An 18910-nucleotide genomic window follows, 5' to 3' on the forward strand; every position below is an offset into this window, starting at 1 on the left:
AAAGGTTACAGCTCAAGAGAGACCACGGTCACAGCAACCAAAACTGAACAAAATGGACATTTCTGAACTGAGAAAAGTTCCAGTGGTATGCGAGTTTCCTGATGTGTTCCCTGAAGAACTATCAGGCATGCCACCAGACCGAGAGATAGAGTTCAGCATCGAACTAGCACCTGGCACCGCTCCCATCTATAAGAAGCCTTATAGAATGGCACCCTCAGAATTAGTGGAGTTGAAGAAGCAGATAAAGGAATTGTTGGACAAAGGATTTATCCGAGCCAGCTCCTCACCTTGGGGTTCGCCAGTATTGTTCGCCAAGAAAAAAGATGGGACACTGAGACTGTGCATAGACTATCGAGCCCTCAATATGGTCACCATCAAAAACAAATATCCGATGCCGCGGATAAATGATTTGTTTGACCAGCTCGCACAAGCCAAGGTATTCTCAAAGATTGATTTGAGATCGGGATATCACCAATTGAAGGTACGGACAGAAGATATCCCCAAGACAGCATTCACTTCCAGATACAGATTATATGAGTTCACAGTGATGCCTTTTGGTCTAACAAACGCCCCCGCATATTTCGTCCACCTCATGAACAAGGTGTTCATGAAATTCATGGACAAGTTTGTTGTGGTGTTCATCGACGATATTCTGGTATACTCAAGGACACCAGAAGAGCATGCTGAACATCTCCGAATTGTTTTGGGAGAATTGAGGAAACATCAGTTGTACGCCAAATTTAGCAAGTGCGAATTTTGGTTAAGACAAGTTGGTTTCTTAGGCCATATATTGAACCAAGAAGGCGTGGCCGTAGACCCAGAAAAAGTCAAAGCCATACTTGACTGGAAGCCACCCGCCAACGTTACAGATGTGCGGAGTTTCCTAGGAATGGCCGGATATTACAGAAGATTTATTGAAGGATTCTCCACTGTGGCAAAACCTATAACACAGTTGCTCACGAAAGACAAGAAATTTGTATGGACGGAAGCATGCGAGAAAAGCTTCCAAGAACTCAAGAAGAAGCTGACAACCGCACCGGTCTTAACTGTGCCAGACATACACAAGAGTTTTGAAGTATATTGTGACGCGTCCCGAAAAGGTCTCGGGTGTGTGCTAATGCAGGATGGCAAAGTTGTCGCGTATGCCTCCAGGCAGCTGCGAAAACATGAGGAAAATTACCCAACACATGACCTGGAACTAGCAGCAGTCATTCATGCACTCAAGGAGTGGAGGCACTTTCTGTTGGGGAATCGCTGTGAAATATACACGGACCATAAGAGCCTCAAATATATTTTCACACAGCCAGAGCTAAATTTACGCCAACGACGCTGGTTGGAACTGGTCAAGGACTATGATGTCGGTATTCACTACCATCCAGGGAAAGCAAATGTAGTGGCCGATGCCCTTAGTCGAAACCCCAGCCCGGACATTGACGGTCCGCAAAACTTGAGGCCTGAGTTTCAGCAGGAGTTCGCTAGGCTTAACATGATGTTAGTCTCTGAAGGCACCGTATCAAATCCGGAGATACAACCCACCCTGGTGGAACAAATTAAGAAGGCTCAACAGGGGCATCCCAGCATCGAGGGTATAAAGAAGAAAATGAACCTTGGTAAGGCTTCAGAGTTCATCACAGACAGTGAAGGAACCTTATGGTACGGAGACAGACTTTGCGTACCTAACATTGAGGAACTCAAGCAACAAATCTTAACCGAAAGCCACAACGCCCCATACTCGATCCATCCTGGAGGAACCAAAATGTACAAGGACATTCAGGAAAGATTTTGGTGGCACGGTATGAAAAGTGATATAGCCACATTTATTGCTTGTTGCGATTCATGTCAGCGCATCAAAGCCGAGCATCAAAAGCCAGCAGGGCTACTCCAGCCAAACAGGATACCAGAGTGGAAATGGGATGAAATAGGAATGGACTTCATTGTCGGATTACTCCGATCATAACGCGGAAACGGCGCCATATGGGTCATCACAGACCGACTAACCAAGGTTGTCATTTCATTCCCGTGAAGACTACCTACTCCACGCAAAGACTGGCCAAACTTTATCTCTCCCGTATAGTCTGTTTGCATGGAGTCCCAAAGACTATAATATCCGACCGAGGCACACAATTTGTCTCCAAATTTTGGGATCACCTACAACAAGCTCTGGGCACGCAACTAGCTTTCAGTACAGCGTACCACCCTCAGGCCGATGGACAAACAGAACGTGCAAACCAAATCCTAGAGGATATGCTAAGAGCCTGTGTGCTCACCTATGGATCTAGTTGGGAAGAGAGTTTGCCGTATGCCGAATTTGCCTACAACAACAGTTACCAAGCCAGCTTGCAAATGGCACCCTTTGAAGCATTGTACGGACAGAGGTGTCGTACCCCACTGAATTGGTCGGAAACAGGTGACAGCCGTATCTTCGGCCCAGACATGCTTAAAGAGGCCGAGGAGAAAGTTAAACAGATCAGGGACAGACTGAAGACAGCGCAGAGCCGACAAAAGAGCTACTATGATTAGAAGCATCGTGAGGTCAGCTTTGAACCCGGTGATTCCGTATACCTCCGAGTATCTCCTATGAGGGGTCTACAACGGTTCAAAATTAAGGGAAAGCTAGCCCCAAGATTTATTGGACCATTTTGTGTAAAGGCACGAAGAGGCACGGTAGCCTACCAACTAGACTTGCCCAAGGAACTGTCAGACGTCCATGACGTATTTCACGTCTCTCAACTGAGAAAATCTGTGAGTAACCCGGAGAAGCAGGTACCCCATGAAAACATTGATGTGCAACCAGACCTCACCTACAGAGAGAGGCCAGTAAAGATTTTAGAAGAGTCTGAACGGAGGACCCGTCAGAAAACGACAAAGTTTTTCAGAGTTCAGTGGAGCAACCACACTGAGGATGAAGCCACATGGGAAAGGGAAGATTTTCTTCGGGCAGAATATCCATATCTATTTGAGGATCAGCAGAAATCTCGAGGACGAGATTTTTCCTAAGGGGGTAGGTGTTGTGACTCCCAAATTTTTATTTGGATTTTTCAAAATATTTTATTTGACTTGAGGGAGGTGATTTAATTTTTTTTCAAAAGAACTCTCCCTCTCAAATATTTTTTCTTCTTTATGGCAAAGGTTTTATTTGGATTCACCCAAGATCTGTCTTTGGTCTTGGAGGTTCTTGCTTTTTATTTGGACTCAAGACAAAATGCTTTTCATTTGGGGAAAATGACCTTTGAAAATCTTTTTGAAAATGCACTATGGCTTTTGGAATAATCCCTTGCCACTTTCAACTTTTCTCTCTTTCCATGGCCTTAGTGCAAATCCACCCTCCTAAACCTTCCCTCATCTTTGGATCATGATTTGCATCAAATCCAGCAAGTTGAACCACCCCTATCACTACAGGAAACAACTACTTTGCCGTCTGCCACGGCGGATGGCAAAGGCTCGAAAGGCGGACGGCAAAGACCTTTGCCGTCAGCCGCGGACGGCAAAAGGCTCCGGCAAAGAAGGCTACGGTAAACAGCTGCTTTGCCGTCTGCTTCCTGGCGGCAGACGGCAAAGAGCCTTTGCCGTCTGTGGCGGACGGCAAAGAGGGTGGACGGCAATAATTGCGCTGTCAGTCCGTTAAGTGGCTAACGGCAGACCTTTGCCATCCGCCACGGACGGCAAAATTTCTCTGGTCTTTGCCGTCCGCCTTATGATGTCATCAGTTGATCTTGACTTTCAGAGCTACTAGACACACAACAAATATATATATATAATTCAGCATGTATGTATTCATCAGTTGATCTACTTTGTCAATTTTATTACGTCCATGCAACCTACACTCTAATAGGTAATGATAGGTCCTAATCCCACCCGAGTATGTTTAGATTGGGTTCATTTTCCCATGCTATGCCCCGGATCCTACGCAAAATTTCGGCAGCACCTCCCCGCTGTTCTCCTGATAGACGTCTCTGCAATAAACAGAGAGGATGTGTACCCGGAGAACAACAGGGGAGGCACTGACGAAATTTATGCGTCGGATCCGGAGCAAAGCATATGGGAAAACGAACCCAATCTAAACATACTCGGGTTGTCCATGGATAGCGTTGGACAATTCGAAAGAATCAAGGTTATAAATATGCAAATGCATGCATATTTATAACTATGACGCTTTCGAACGGGAGACACATATTCGTTACGCATACTGATGATTCAAGACACATATATATCTAGCTATCAAGTTTCATCGGAATAGATCAAATAATTAATGGGGGAGGAGGACATGCCATTTGTTCTCACCCACGAACGAAGGGGCAGAGCTCGTCAAACGCACGGCGAGGTCGTCGAACACCAAACCTCGCAGCGATGAAACAACTGCACATTTAAAACTACCCGATCAACACAATTATATATGATGTTTTTCATAACAAAATCGAAAGATATATGACCTAACTAATAATTCACAAATATATGACCCCGTCGGCTTCTGGAAGGCCAAAGAACACCTTTTCGGGAGGTGTCGGGGGTCGGGGTGTCGTTTCGGTCTCGGGGTGCCGTGTCGGGGTCGGGGTCTCGGGGTCGGGGTGTCGGGTCGGGGTGCCGGGTCGGGGTCGGGATGCCGTGTCGGTGTCGGGGTCGGGGTGTCGGGTCAGGCTCGGGGTCAGGGTGTCGGGGTCGGGGTCGGGGTCGGGGTCTCGGGGTCGGGGTGTCGGGGTGTCGGGGGTGTCGTGTCGGTGGTCGGGGTGTCGTGTCGGTCTCGGGGTGCCGTGTCGGGGTCGGGGTGTCGTGTCGGTCTCGGGGTGCCGTGTCGGGGTCGGGGTCTCGGGGTCGGGGTGTCGGGTCGGGGTGCCGGGTCGGGGTCGGGGTGCCGTGTCGGTGTCGGGGTCGGGGTGTCGGGTCGGGGTGTGGTGTCGGGGTGTGGTGTCGGGGTTGGGGGGTCAGGGGGTCTTCTCATTCTTCTACTACTTCTACTTCTTCTCATTCTTCTACTTCTTCTCATCCCATGTCTTCTTCTTCTTCTTCTTCTTCTTCTTCTTCTTCTTCTTCTTCTTCTTCTTCTTCTTCTTCTTCTTCTTCTTCTTCTTCTTTCTCCTCCTCCTCCTCCTCCTCCTCCTCTTCTTCTTCTTCTTCTTCTTCTTCTTCTTCTTCTTCTTCTTCTTCTTCTTCTTCTTCTTCTTCTTCTTCTTCTTCTTCTTCTTCTTCTTCTTCTTCTTCTTCTTCTTCTTCTACTTCTTCTTTCTCCTCCTCCTCCTCCTCCTCCTCCTCCTCCTCCTCTTCTTCTTCTTCTTCTTCTTCTTCTTCTTCTTCTTCTTCTTCTTCTTCTTCTTCTTCTTCTTCTTCTTCTTCTTCTTCTTCTTCTTCTTCTTCTTCTTCTTCTTCTTCTTCTTCTTCTTCTTCTTCTTCTTCTTCTTCTTCTTCTTCTTCTTCTTCTTCTTCTTCTCCTCCTCCTCCTCCTCCTCCTCCTCTTCTTCTTCTTCTTCTCCCCCCTTCTACTTAACCTAAACCTAAACTAAAAACCTAAACTAATTAAAACTAAACTATTTAAACTAATTAAACCTAAACTAATTTAACTAAATAACCTACACTAATTAATTCTAAACTGAAAAAACTTAAACTAAAAAACCTTATCTAAACAGAAAAAAAACAAAAAAACAGAAGAAAAAAAATGGGATCGAGGGGCTCACTATGGGGGGCGGCGACGGGTCGGGGAGGGGCCGGCGACGGGGGGCCGGGGCGGGGCGGTGGAGGAGGCGGGGCGGCGGGGGCCCGGCCGGCGGGGGGCCGGGGCGGCGGGGGGCTGGGGCGGGGCGGTGGAGGAGGCGGGGCGGCGGGGGCCCGGGCGGCGGGGGGCCGGGGCGGCGGGGGGCCGGGGCGGGGCGGTGGAGGAGGCGGCGGGGGGCCGGGGCGGCTGTGGGCCGGGGCGGCGGGGGGCCGGGGCGGGGGGCAACGGGGCGGTGGGGCGGCGGGGAGCCGGGGCGGCGGGCGGCGGCGGGGTCGGAGGAGAAGGGCGCGCGAGGATGAAGTGAGTAACGGGCGGGGGGGTACCTGCCGTTAGGCAAGTGCCCTCTTTGCCGTCAGCCAGCCTTTGCCGTCCGCCTTTTTGCCTCTTTGCCGTCTGCTAGCGGGCGGCAAAGAGGTGGGCCGTTAAGATTTTTTCAAACGAGCGGGGGGTGGGGGCCACCACACTCTTTGCCGTCTGCCAGCGGACGGCAAAGATTCTTTGCCGTCTGCTGGCGGACGGCAAAGAGATGGCTGATGGCAAAGAGCTTCTTTGCCGTCAGCCTTTTCTTTGCCGTCCGCTTACGTGTAGCTGATGGCAAAGAGCTTCTTTGCCGTCAGCTAGCAGACGGCAAAGAGCTGGCAGATGGCAAATTAGCTGATTCCAGTAGTGTATGATTATTTTTCCATTTAAAACTTATCAAATAAATTTCTGTCTTCTATTCTAGCCATTGGTGATTTACAAAGGAACTCCACTTTCTGTTTTGATTTTTCCCCCAAACCAATTACCCTTCCTAGTTCTTTGAACCCTCAACCAAGATCCATGAAGATCCACTGGTCTTCAGTTCAAATTTTTCAAACTACACATGCTGCAAGTTTGGACCAGATTTGTCAAATTTGGTGAAATTCATTCAAATCTTTCTCCAAATATTCCAAGTAAAATCAGGCAGCCCCTGGGTGCAATGAGTGGTCACCTCACCAAGTACCAACTCCAGAATTTTTTTTCTGCTTGCCTAATCATTCTGTCGAACACCTGCAGTGCTATGTCAATGTCAAGTTCAGAGATTCAGAAATTCAGTTCAGTAATCTACTATCGTTTTCTTCAGAACATGTTGTCGATCTCGACAGTGCCGCGTTGGCACCTTGCTCCTCGTCCCCTCCTCCTTGTTCCTGCTCCGCACGAACGCCTGGCACCTTGCGGACGTCGGCGACGAGCAGCAGAAGGTGCGCCGCCCCGTGATCGATGCCAGCGGCGGCTTTGCGGCCGCCAGAGAGAGGCGCGGCGCTGACGGCGCCACCCAGCGCCGCCCAAGCCACCGGAGCTCGCCGCGTGGCCTTCCACTCCCCAAAACACGCTGCCACTCTCGTCGTGAACCGCAGGGCGCGGAGCGCGCTCTCTGCCGCCGACGTGCCCGTGCGGCCACCCCACCGTGGACCGGCGCCGTTACGCCAAGACCAGCCGAGATTAGCGGGGGAATGACACTAGTAACTTCCACTGATGCTGCCTGGCCACTCAAACCTCCTGCAAATCCACTGCATCGCCGTAATCGCTCGCCGGAGATTCTCCGTTCACGGCCACCCCGTCGATCCGCCTATAAATAGAGGCCCCGAGCTTCAACTCGAACCCACACCATCCCTGCACTCCACCTAGAGCACGCCTAACCACTGGAAGAGCCCCGAGGAGGTCTCCTTCCTCCACTCCGGCCGCCGCGACCCGCCACGGGATCCAGCTCGATTCACTCCCGTGCGTGCGCCTCTGCCTCCCATCTCTTGCCAGTAGCTTCACTATGCATCCCTCCTTCTGACCCACGCTTCAATTCGAAGTTTGCAGCCCTCCACCGGAGTTCTCCACCACCACCCGAGCCGCCGTCCGCCGGAGAAAGTGTCACCGTCGAGGTGGTGCTCTCCGACGGTCGAGTCCACCCCCCATCTACGCGGAAGGACACGCTGAAGCTCTTGGTACCCTCCGATCCTCCTAACTCGCCGTGGTTCGACGCCGGCGTCCACCGCAGTCTTCGGGCGTCGGCGAGCCTTTTCAAACCTGACATGTGGACCCCGCATGTCAGCCTCTGTTCTATTCCCCCTCGAACCGTTTTCTGTTGGCGCCTTCGGGCAAAATACGCTTTCCCTCTTTAGCTAGCGCATTTCTTTCCGAAGCGTTTTCTGGTTTCTCAGTTTAAACCCTGGAACTTTTCTGTTTCATTACAGATGGGTCCCTGGACAGAAACCTTTATACCTTTTTAATAAAAAGGAATTTTTGAGTGATTCTTTTTCTGACCTTCTTAAAATTTTGTCTAGTTTTTTATGGGATTTATTTGAAATTTTTTTGGAGAAGTTTCTGTGCACGCGTTGGTTTTCACGTTAGTGCCCGTTTTCGTTATTGCCGTAGGTTCCGGAAGAGGTGACGGAGCCGCGAACTTCGCCGAGCTAGACTTCGACTTCTCCGAACCAGGCAAGCATGTTTGAACCTTTGATATGATAGGTGTTTTGCATGTTTGCGTGAAAGTTTGTGCGTGGCATATGAGTATCGGTGAGTTCCCCGTTGCTTGTGAGGCAACCACCTGTATGTTCCAAAGTTGCGATGATCTCTCGTGAGAGATGGCCTAATCATGTGGTGACATGAAGGGCAGCAAGGTGGTACTGTTGTAGCATATCAGCCTTGCGTCATCCGACTACTTCCGACATTAACGTGGACGGAGTCACGTTATCGTTCTTTCCCCTTCCGTGCTACCACATGTTTCATTTGCCAGGATGCGGTTTAGTAAGTTGGTAACCTCTTTCCGTGTACACACCAAACAGAGGGGCCGGGATGATGGTACCTTGGCCCAGGATTAAAGCCAGTCATCCGGTCAGGGGGCATGGGTGTTTCCGGTTGGGACCGAGAGGGGGGGCACCCCCTTAGAGCGCGCGTATAGAAATTTGATCCCATGCTACGCGAGGTTGTAGCCTCCCCGTCTCAAGGTTTTTCTTGAACGTTGCCGAGGGTGATCCCTGGCTTCGGAATGTTGAATGGGTGTGTACTGGTTAGACGTGTTTCTTCCAAAACACCGTAAACGGAACTAGTCCCCGTGACTACTGAAATCCGTTGGCTGTGGTTAAGTACAAACTCTGCCGAGTCAAATTCTTCCAAGTCATCGTATCCATGATCACGTAGTGAAATCAGTATACCCATATCTATCCGCGTGGAAAACTTGTCCCCGGTGAACAAACTCAAGTGGTAAACCCAGTTTAAATTATTATTACTGTGGATGGACTAATCTTATATTTGTCTCGTACTTGTAATAATTTATAATCTCGAGCTACTGAATGTTTGAGCTACAATATAAGCCCTTTATGCGACGTCGCGCAGACGTCCGACTGTGGCGTGTTTTTGTTTCCTTACTTTAAATATAAGCCCTTTATGTGATGTCGGTCAGACGTCCGACTGTGGCATGCACTGCCTTTATTTTCTGTTATAAGCCCTTTATGTGGTGTCGCCTTGACGCCCGACTGCGGCATTATTATTCTTGCATTTTCCTCTCGAGGAGTCATTCAAACACTCGTTTGGCACCAGTATTACTATTCTGCAGTTTCCTCTCGAGGAGTCATTCAGACACTCGTTTGGCACGAGTATTACTATTCTGCAGTTTCCTCTCGAGGAGTCATTCAGACACTCGTTTGGCACCAGTATTACCATTCTTGCATTTTCCTCTCGAAGAGTCATTCAGACACTCGTTTGGCACCCAGTATTTATTATCTCTATGTCTGAACGCACTGGTTAACGTGTTCATATGCTTCATGTTTACATTTGTTATATCTTATGTCCGAACTGTCTTGCAAGTACTTTCATAGTACTCACCTGGCTTGTTGATTTGGCCAGATGTGGACGAAGGCGATCTCTTGGGTGAAGAGTTTGATAGTGCGTCCGACGCCTAGAGGAGTCCCAGTCAGTCCTGCGCGATCCCGGACATTGGTCACTTGTATTTTATACGCTTCCGCCACCCGCAATAAGTCTCCTCGAGCCTCACTCCGACGCTCGAAGAGCTGTAGTCTTTAGGAGTCATATCACTCGCTTCGCGGTGATATTTCCACCACCGTTATTATCGTGAGTTAGTAGTTATGCCACCCTATCTGCCGTCTTGTTTTATCGGCGTGCATGTAATAAATTGTTGGGCAGTTTCCGCTCAACTTTGTATTATATTCAGTACTCCTGGTATTTTTCTTCTGTGACCATGATATTGTCTACCTGTGAGAAGGAATTCTTCCTTACTGGTCCGTAAAAGGGATTGGTCTCTCAATAATTATTTTATTGAAAAACCGGTCGTGACAAAGATGACGCAATGCTCCTTGAGGAAGATCGTCTTCGGGTGGCTGTGAGAGCAGCGCGCTACCAGCAAGCCTTTCGCCGCTACCATAGCCGCAAGATTCATGCCCGAAGATTTGAGGAAGGCGACCTTGTTCTTCGGCGTGTTCAATCGGCCAAGAATTCCAACAAGTTGACGCCGAAGTGGGAAGGCCCTTATCGGGTAATACGAGTCACCAGGCCTGGCGCAGTCCGCCTGGAGACCGAAGATGCTATTCCAATGAGCATCTCCTGGAACATTGAACATATTCGCAAGTTTTACCCATAAGGCGCGGTTGCCAGGCCCCCCCGGCAAACCACCTTTTGTACAAGCCGTGCCGGCAAGGCATGTAACCCTCTGTACAAAGCCAGGCGCAGACCCTAAGCATAAATAAATGAAGCGCTGGCGCCCTAAGTTTTAGCATGCGTGCTAGGTTAAGTCTCTCCCTCGGTTAGGGTTGATAGTGCTTAGCGGCGACTAACCCCTAGCATAGAGGTCGAGTGTGCGTTTCTCTGTTCCTTTCCATCCTCTTTGGTTCACAGGGTACATGGATGTTTCTGCTGAGCTGTTTGGAAGAAAGAGAACGAGCCGGCGCTCCGGCCTCGGCAAACCAAGATTGCTGGGGGCTGTAGATACAAGAATCCAACCATGGCAAGCCAAAGCTGCCTGGGGCTGCAGATTCAGATAAGTCTTTCATCCTCTGTTGTGCATTTCCGTATGAAGCTGGGACGTATGAAACCTCATTTTTCCCCTGGACCACCGTGCTCCCCCTTTTTCCTGTACCCAAGTCCCTGGGGTCGGAACCGGGTCATAGTCGCGGTGTCTAGGAAATAAACGAGGGGCCTAACTCTACTTCGCCCCCGCCTCCGCCAAGAGCGTGAGAATGGTCGGCTGAAGAAAGGGGACGGCAAGGCCTGCTGCCGGGCATCAATGTTTATCTTAAAAATAACAAGGATTCACTCCTTGGCATGGGCCTTGCTGACGCACAAAGAACTCGGCAAGCACCCTTTTTCATTAAAAACGCCCCATACAGGTACAGTTCATACGGGATGAAAAACATGAGCAAGGGGATTACAAAATTTTAAATCTAACAAGTGCCCGCAGGCTTACAAACTAAAAAGAGATAAGGTGCCCGTAATCCTTTTCTTGTCCCTCTCCCCAGAAGATGGATCAAGATAGTGGGAGGGCAAAAAGAGTGCCTAGGCGAGGTAAGAGGGGCAGGAGGCACCAAGAGAACATCCCGGTGCCGGGTGGGGAGCTGGAAGATGAGGCAGTGGGCCGACAATACACGACGAAGGCGTCGATGCCCGCGTACTCCGACTTGACGGCCCCCGCCCGCCTTCTTCGCCTTCTCCAACCCTCCTACGCCAGTCACCCAAGGAGGCGACGGGGAACGCGCCGATGGAGAGCTTGACGAGGAAGGCCCTCGGCAGGGCGTGTGGCCGAGGGAGGGGCGACGCGGTCAGTCGGAGTCGAGGTCGGCGTCCCACCGCTCGACGCCCTCGTCGTTGTTGTCGCTGTCCTCCTCGTCACTCCCGCTTGAGGAGGAATCTTCATCGTCGAAGGAGCTCTCCACGCAGCACTTTAGGCGAGTTCCAAGATCTCCAAAGACCTTGACGGAGAGCAGGCCGCCCTCCATTAACTTGAAGTAGAGGACGAGCCCCGCCGTCAGGCTGTGGACGCGAGCAAACGTCTTCCATCCGCGACGGAGGTACATGACGTGAGGAGCGGGGAAGTCGACATCGACCCGCGTACCACCGTTCCCGCAGCCCCTCATGTGCAGCCTGAGGGTCTGGGGCGGATCGAGCTCCATCTCCCGAGCAAATGGGGTAGGGAGACGGAGACGACGATGCGGTGGCCGGCGCAGCCTGATGAAGAACTCACGGGGCTGGTCCCCGACGTGGCCCTCCATCGCGGGAGGCATCGCTGGCGGGGCAAGGCCGGTGCGCCGCCTCGTCCCCCTCTTCCCCGAGCGCCACGGAGACCTCGGCCTCGCCCCCTCCCCCTTCCTCTCGTGGCCGGCTCCGCCACCGCAGGCTCTTGGGAAGGAGGGACACGCTGTCGAGCAGCGACCCTCGCCGCCATCGTTGAAGGGCCTGCGCCCCCTCTCGCCATGGCAGATGGAAGAAAGGAGCGGAAGTGGAAGGAGATGGATGCTGGTAGAATGTGGGATGACATCCCCCTCCCCCTTCTTATAAAGGAGCGGGGTCAGGGCTCGGCCGCCCCACTCAACCAATCCAACCATCAGGGGCGCAGGGAATCGGGACCGACCCGCTGCCCCAATCAGCGATGGCCCGGTTTCCCACCTCCGCCACCTGCCACCTGCATGGGGGACACGTGGCGAGCGAGCAAGATCAAGGGGATGGGTGAGGCAACCGTTCCCCACCCCGTGATCGTGGGGCGCGGGCGCCTTGAAGACCACGACCCGAGTCCATCCGTAAATGAGCCGCGCCTCTGCGCCTCCCTCTTTTTTTATGGGGAAGGTGCGAGCTGCCTCTTTACCACGATGTGACGCATGCATGCGGAAACCGCCCCACGCATGACCCCCACGTTACGCACGACCCTCCACATCGCGCGTTCAACGCGGGTCGTGGGGAAGCGCAAGCGAGCGAGAAGTTACCACGGTAAAATCCCGCCCCGCCTGCCCGCGCACCGTTCTGGGCCTGGCCCAACAACATGTCGCGCGTATGTATGGCCCAGGCCCGGGGGCTCCTGTCGGTGTACAAAAGTAGGGGCACTCCTTTTTTACCCCTTTACTTGTGCACGGGCAGTCGGAGCCGCGCCCACGGCCACACTAAGCAGGGCAGAGGAAGGAAGCCGAAGCACAAGGCGACCAAAGGCAACGCCAAGACCAAGAAACACCAAAGAGCAAGAGGGCGAGGTGGACTCCCCCGGAAAGACTTGTAACGCCCATGATGCGGCTATAACTCCCATGTGTCGAGGCACGACTTAGAGGCATAACAACATTGTGGTTTTGTCGCAAGAAGGGTCATCTTCACACAATCCCATGTAATGAACAAGAATGGGATAACGAGAGTTGGCTTACAATCGCCACTTCACACAAAACATAAATATAATTCATACATCATCCAAAATACACACATAGACCGACTACGGTCAAATCCAAATGAAAATAAGATAACCCCAAATGCTAGATCCCCGATCGTCCCAACTGGGCTCCACTACTAATCATCAGGAAAAGAAACATAGTAACAACCACGTTCCTCATCGAACTCCCACTTGAGGTCGATCCCATCATCTGCACTGGCATCGTCGGCACCTGCAACTGTTTTGGTAGAATCTGTGAGTCACGAGGACTCAGCAATCTCACACCCGCTAGATCAAGACTATTTAAGCTTATAGGAAAGGATGGTGTAATGAGGTGGAGCTGTAGTAGACACTAAGCATATATAGTGGCTAACATACACAAAAGAGAGCGAGAAGAGAAGCAACGGAATGGTCGTCATCTAGTAATAACCAAGAAGTGATCCTGAACTCCTACTTACGTCATTCATAACTCAAACCGCGTTCACTTCCCGGACTCCGCCGAGAAGAGACCATCACGGCTACACACACGGTTGATGTATTTTAATTAAGTCAAGTGACAAGTTCTCTACAACCGGACATTAACAAATTCCCATCTGCCTCATAACCGCGGGCACGGCTTTCAAAAGATAATACCCTGTAGGGGTGTCCCAACTTAGCCCATCATAAGCTCTCACGGTCAACGAAGGATAAACCTTCTCCCGGAAAGACCCGATCAGTCTCGGAATCCCAGTTTACAAGACATTTTGACAATGGTAAAACAAGACCAGCAAAGCCGCCCGAATGTGCCGACAAATCCCGATAGGAGCTCCACATATCTCGTTCTCAGGGCACACTGGATAAGCGAAGTGTACAGGTACCAACATAACCCAAGTTGCCAAGGGACGGTCCCGCACGGTGCTCTAGTTTTTGGACCAGCACTCAGAGGAACACTGGCCCGGGGGTTAAAATAAAGATGACCCTCGGGCTCGCGAAAACCCGGGGGAAAAAGGCTTAGGTGGCAAATAGTAAAACCAAGGTTGGGCCTTGTTGGAGGAGTTTTATTCAAGGCGAACTATCAAGGGGGTCCCATAAATCACCCAACCGCGTAAGGAACGCAACCTCAAGGAACATAATCCCGGTATGACGGAAACTAGGGCGGCAAGAGTGGAACAAAACACCAGGCATAAGGCCGAGCCTTCCACCCTTTACCAAATATATAGATGCATTAATATAATAAGAGATATTGTGATATTCCAAAATATCCAGGTTCCAACATGGAACAAACTTCAATTTCACCTGCAACTAGCAACGCTATAAGAAGGGCTGAGCAAAAGCGGTAACTTAGCCAAACAACAGTTTGCTAGGAAAGGATGGTTAGAGGCTGACATGGCAATATGGGAGGCATGATATAGCAAGTGGTAGGTAGCGCAGCATGGCAATAGAGCGAACAACTAGCAAAGCAAAGATAGAAGTGATTTCGAGGGGTGGTCATCTTGCCTGCAAGGTTCTCAGAGTTGTCGAAAGCTTGATCCTCGTAAGCGTACTCAACAGGTTCCTCATTCACGAACTCGTCTCCCGGCTCTACTCAACACAAGAACAGAAGCAATGGAACCACAATCAATCACGGGAAATGCACAAGCAACATGATGCAAAACATGAATGATATGCGAGATGGGATATGCGATGCATATGCGTGCTCCGGACGAAAAATGATGAACAAGGCAGTACCTTGGCAAACCAAGCATGCCACTGGAAAGATGAGATGATTTCTGTTGAAATCGATATAAAGATCACCGGAAACGGATGCACGGTTTGCAAATGGCAAGCAAAACAAGAATGACACGAATCTGCGATTAACAGCATGATAGCACTTAGAATGCAACAAGTAACAATGCTACAGCACTCCAACGTAGCAACAAAGCATATGGAAGTAATCTACAGGAGATGCTTGACAAAAGATGAACACTGAGCTACGGCTAGTTCACATCACAGTAGGTTCAAACAGGCATGGCAAACGTGCAAAAGATAACAGGTTCACAGACACTGAAATTACTGGACATGCCTGAAGCAGCATCAGGTAGCACTGTTCAGAGCAAGAAAACAACATGCTACAGGAACTTAACATGGCAAAACAAGGCATGGCAGTATTCTACTAAATGCATATGACAAAAAAGACCATAAGATATGATGCAACCGTGGAAACATAGCAAGTTTCGTTATCAGGTTCCAGACTTGGCAGAAAACAGAGCATTGCAGAAACAATAATATGAAGGCATCTTGGTGAGCTTGATGTACTCACCCCAAAGCAATGCATGACTAAACAAGCATACCTACAGCAATATGGCAAGTTTATGAAGCTATCCATGGCAAGAGCAATTAAATACCATGTATGAAACAACTACAACAACCTTGGCAAAATTGAATAACATGTAAACAATCTGCCAGAAATATTTTATAGCAAAAGTAGAGCAAGATTGAGTCATGCTATGGCACTCCATAATTGCAAACAAGGGAAGGAATGGATCAATTACAACAATATCTACAATATATCCTTACTGAACATCACCAAAATACGCATGGATCTCTCTGTAGCCACATGGATACATAGCAACAAAATAACAGCAGTCACAGACAGTAAAATCACTAAGTCCCTGAAATCAGAAACATTACGGAGCCTAGTTTGCATGCTTGTGCTAGTCACCACAGAGTTCACAAAAATACATGGCATACACCCCTGGAAATAAGGCATGACATACTTCAAGATACATGTAGAGATCATGCCCATAACATGCACAGATTAAATGCAACAAAAAATAACAAAACCCTAAGTTCTGATAAGTAACAGCAGATAGCAGCAACTAGCACTCTTGCACCAGAGATTTGGGCATCAAGAGGGACTCAAATGAACATGGTGCAATGGAGTAAAATGAAGAGCATCACGAGACGAACATTCCTATATATTACACGCACGAAACGGAGCTATATGCAGAGAGTTATGATGCGATGAACATGGGCATATATTGTAAAAGTTACGGGACTTAGGATTTTCGGGAGAGGGAGAAAAGTCAACCTTCGGGTTCTCTGGATCCAGATTGGATCGAGGCCGGCGCGGGCTCGGCTCGCCGGAGCTTCTGCCGGAGAGGGAGGCGCTCGGGAGGAGGGAGGAGAGGGGCGCGGGCTCGGGCGCCGGAGGGAGGCGCGGTCGCGGGCGGCGGCGCGCGGGCCCGGGGCGGCGGCTGGCGACGACGGCGACGGAGGAACGGAGGCGGCGCGAGACGGCGGGAACGCGGCGGCGCCGACGAGAGGAAGGTAGCGGGGCGCGCTGGAGAGGACGGGCGGCGGGCGCCGGCGCGGGATCTGGCCCGGGGCGGCCCGGGCGGGCTCCCCGTGGGCCTGCGGGCCTGCGGCGGTGGACGGCGGCGGGGGCCACGTGGCAGCCGCTGAGTGGACGCGGGCGGCGGTGGAGAAACGTCCGGCGCCGGGCGGACGTATCTGGCGCGCGGAGGGAGAGGGTTAGGGTTTTGGACTGCGAATGTATTTCGGGAGGGATGCATATATATAGGTAGAGGGAGCTAGGAGACTCCAAACGGAGTGCGGTTTTCGCCCACACGATCGTGATCGAACGACCTAGAGCATGGAAGAGACTTATAGGAGTTTTGGGCTGTTTAGAGAGGGGTTTTGCTGCAACACACAAACGGACTTTGCGGTTGCCCGGTTAACTCTTGGAGTACCAAACGACCTCCAAATGGAACGAAACTTGACTGGTGGTCTACCGGTGTTATACCAAGGCCACTTGACAAGCCTCGGTCCATTCCGAGAACGTTCAACACCCGCTCACGAAAAGAAACAAGAGGAGTGCGCCGGCGGAGGTGGGAGTGCCGGATTGCAAAACGGACAACGGGGAAACTGCTCGGATGCAAGAGACGAACACGTATGCAAATGCAATGCACATGATGACATGATATGAGATGCATGACATGAACAAAATGCAAAATGAAAGACAAAACCCGACCACGGAGGGAATATCATAACACATAGCCGAAAATGGCAAGAGTTGGAGTTACAAATATGGAAAGTTACATCCGGGGTGTTACAAGACCCTTGCCGGGGCAACTTGCCCGATGCCAGCAGAGTAAGCCACCCTTGAGCCCGCGGGTTCCAACACCACCAACCAACTACATTGGAACCAAGGCTCGGGAGGCACCTCTGTGGTGGCTTGCAGATCTTCGTCAAGATCATGAACACACAAGATCAGATGAGGACCAGAAGACGACGACCCTCGGCGAGATCCTTGCCGAGGAGATCCACGGGACCCCCGGCAAGACCCTTGCCGGGGACGACCACGGTGCCGCGGCAAGACCCTTGCCGGGGCCCAGGCAAGGCCCTTGCCAAAGACACTTGGCCGCGGCCAGGCCCGCGTCTGCCAAGGCTCCACCGCTGTCCCCATGCAGCTGCCAGCTCAACCAGCTGAGCAGGCACCTGCGTGGCGACGAGCGGCCTCCACGACCGACGCAGCAAGCACCTGCGTGGTGGCATGCAGGTCTTCGTGAAGGCTCCACCGCTGCACCAGCCCAGCAGCCAGCCAACGTGGCGCCACGACGCCTCGTCAGCTCGAACGCGTGTCGAAGCCAGGCGAGGCAGCGACAGTTGGGACGTGCTTCCTTGCCGTCCCCGATAAAGTGAGAGGGACACGTCGGCAGCGCATTAATGCATTTGTCCGACGGTGCTGGAGGATAGACTCATCCACTGTACACCTTTCCACCTCTTGTGTGCCACTATGGCAGCCCCTTTTGCCTATAAAAGGAGGCCTGAGGCGACCAGGAGAAGGATTCAGATCTTTTGGGCAAGTTGCACCCCGTAGCTAGCTCAAGAACACTCGAATACATCCACCAAAGCAGGACTAGGGTATTACGCATCTTCGCGGCCCGAACCTGGGTAAACGATCATGTGCTTCCTGTCAGACCCGCTCTTTGCACAACCCCGTGCTCTCCAACCGTAGAAGGGATCCCAGTGATTCCATAGGTGTCGATTTCCCCCGACACTCGCCATGAGGGAAGGCTGAAAGGTAAGCCAGTCCTTGCTGGCATGCAAATGGCTGCACCCGGAGAATTGGCAGAGAAAGCCCATTTGACGGTACTGCTTAACAACCCAGTTCTCATTGCTTATGCCGAAGAACACTTGGCGGAGATACGCCAAAGACTCTTACCAATGGTGCCTTCATCAGAGGTGGAGATGAAGGAGCACACTAAGAACTACGCCGAATGGCTGAAGAATCGTTTGGCACAAGGATCCATCGATGACATTGCTACGTGGTTGGCACAAAAGCCATCACCTACGGTGCTGACGTACCAAGCATATGACATAAATGGATACATGTTCTACACTGAGGAACGTGATAAGAAGACCTCATATCAGAACAACTCTGTTCAAATAGAATGCATGACTGTAAATAAAGCTGATAAAAGGGTATACTATGGAACCATCAAAGAGATTTGGGAGCTTGACTATGTGAAAGTTAAGGTGGCATTATTCAGGTGCGCATGGATCCCTCTTGGTCAGGTAAGGATTGATGAGTACAGGAAGACCTGTGTTAACATGACAACAATGGCATATCACGCGGACCCATTCATTCTTGCCAGTGATGCTACCCAGATTTTCTTTGTGGAAGACCCTTGCATAAGAACGGCCATTTAGCGATGCATGGGAAGAGAAGGGTACTGGGTGTCGACGATGTTGCGATCAGGACGAGTACGATGAATTTGATGAGTTGCCAGCCAAGGGATCACGCACCAGTGCAATAGAGAAGAAGTTTAAAATCATCAAAAACCCCAAGTTCATTCGGGGTCAACTTAATGATCCCA

This window comes from Aegilops tauschii, chromosome 6, assembly GCF_002575655.3.
Source record: "Aegilops tauschii subsp. strangulata cultivar AL8/78 chromosome 6, Aet v6.0, whole genome shotgun sequence".
Classification (NCBI taxonomy): domain Eukaryota; kingdom Viridiplantae; phylum Streptophyta; class Magnoliopsida; order Poales; family Poaceae; genus Aegilops; species Aegilops tauschii.